The following is a 2,471-nucleotide window of genomic DNA, read 5'->3' as shown; positions in this document are numbered from 1 at the left end:
TAGTGCCCATAAGTATTAATTTGTTAAACTGTATACTGACCCTAATCCTACATCCCTACAATGATCCTAACTCCAAACTTCATTGTTTCAGCTCTATTGGTCCACCGAAATCCAAATTGTACCAATTATAGTACGATTTAGTACTTTTCGTACACATAAGTGAAAATTTCCAAAATAGTGTACATATCCCAATCCTACACTCCGACGGTAATGTTACTTTCAATTTTCAGGATTCCAGCTCGATTTGTACCTCCAAATCAAATTTGTACTAAATATAGTACCATATAGTACTTTTCATACACATGAGCACACGCTTTCCAAACTCTCATCATATCGACCCTAATTCTCAATCTTAATTTGCATTCCAAATGTCAAGTTTTTACCTCAATCCATTCACATGCTACGAAATTGTACCAAATTTAGTACATTTCGGATACTTATATTTCGAATTTCCAAAAACACTTTGCTACACCTATCCTACACTCCATCAGCGACCACCAATCCAAATTTCAGAGTTCTAGCTCTACCGGTTCGCCAAATACAAACGGTATCACATTTAGTACTTCTTAGTACAGTTTTCTAGTACGAATTTCCAAAAACCCAGCCTTATCTGTCACCTTTGGACCAAGATGGATCCCCACCCAAAATTTCAAGATTCTAGCTTTAGCCGTTTCGTTTGGGCGTTGATGAATCCTTAAATCAGTCAGTCAATCACTTTACTCTTTTATTAGTATAGAATCACGCCTTGGTTAATGCTTGAAAAAAATACATTTTTTTTTAAAATAAGATTTATTTATATTTTTAAATAATATTTTTTAACTTAAATTTTATTATTAATTCACTATTGAAATAACCTTTTTGTTCCATTTATCCCATTGTGTTATTAACTAACTGTATGAAACAAGAGAAATATACCGCAAAAATACTCTTCATATTAGCAATTGAAATTCTCATCACTCTCACTCACATGAGATTATCCTCTTTGTTTCATTTAATATGCGGGCTCCCCACAACAACAACAAACAAGATCCAACTGGTTTCTATTGTGCGTTCTCCTCCATGACGCGACTAACTAATACACTCTCTCGCTCTTTGTCTCATATTTAATGTGTATGACTAAGAATCAGTTCTCTCTCTCTCTCACTGGCATTGTTATTACCATCCGACTTAACTCATAATAATAACTAAACAAGACAACGGCATCAGTTATAGCATAACCAAGTACCAGTGAATACGTGTTTCTTCCGGCGCAAATAAGCAAAAGGCGTGCAAGTTTGTTTTTGTTCAGTGTGTCTCAATGACAGAAGACCAATCGACCAATTTTTTTGTAGAGCGCTCAGTTGTGAACAAAACATAAAGTGTTTATTTCTCTGTTGAAAAGGAGAAGTCCACAGAAAGTTCTTGAATTGAAAAGAAAAAAAATAAATTCAAAAAATACTTTACATATATAAAAAAGAAGAAGAAAATAAAAATATATTTTTTGGAAAATAAATTTGTTATAAATAGTGTAAAGAAGATACATATAAAGTGTGTGTGTGACAAAACAATTCCACAAACAAAACGTCATCTATTGTTCTCTTGTGAAACAAAAACACGGAACAAAACAGGCAAGTAGAAATGAAACAAACCAACAACAAAATAAAAAAAAAATATTGCGTATGCATTCAAAGCCTGTCATACAATTTAGAAGCGCGAGGTCAATGAATCATCGTCGGTTAGCGTTTCTAACAATCCCCATAGTGTTTTTGGTATATATTTTTTAATGTCAATTATTTATTTTAAGTGTTTTTTGAGTGTTCCAAAAACAGCAATTACTCTGCCCTCCATTTCAATTACTACCTACCCACTTTTGTTGTCTCCAGTGAAAGTTTGTGTACTCCGAAAAAAGTAGTAATAGTTATAGTGATTGCATCTTCCGCCGCCAATATCAACTACCACAAGGCAAAGCAAAACAAAACGGAAAACTAAAAACAACAACTACAACAACAATTGTTAGTTGATGAGTCTATGTGGCGGCTTGTGATTATGCACTTGCATTTCTCCATGGCAACAAAGTAATATTAATGAAAAAAAAATTGAAATAATTTTTTCCAAAGAATAATTTTTATTAAGAATAATTTTTTTAATAATATTTTTTTAAGGATTTAGATTCTTCGATTTTTTCCAAGCACTTAGAGTTGCTCACGCCTTAAAGACCTTCGAGGCGTGATTTTAAATTTTTTTTTCAAAAAAGCTGGATTTTTATAACCTACACAACTATGTTGTCAGGGTATTATAGCTTAGTGCAGCCTCAAGAGTTGTTAACGCCGCGAAATATTGGCCTTAGACCCACCTTTAAGTATACCGATTGTCATATCTCGACTAGGTGAGTCGATCTACACATGTGTGTCCGTCCGTCCGTCTGTCCATTATAATTTGTAAACACGATAGAGTTATGGACCAATCTTAACGAAATTCTGCATGTAGAATGG

Source organism: Musca vetustissima, unplaced genomic scaffold (assembly GCF_032173495.1).
Source record: "Musca vetustissima isolate MV318-11 ecotype Yass unplaced genomic scaffold, APGP_CSIRO_Mvet_v1 utg4643, whole genome shotgun sequence".
NCBI classification, from domain to species: domain Eukaryota; kingdom Metazoa; phylum Arthropoda; class Insecta; order Diptera; family Muscidae; genus Musca; species Musca vetustissima.
This window is presented reverse-complemented; position numbering follows the sequence as displayed.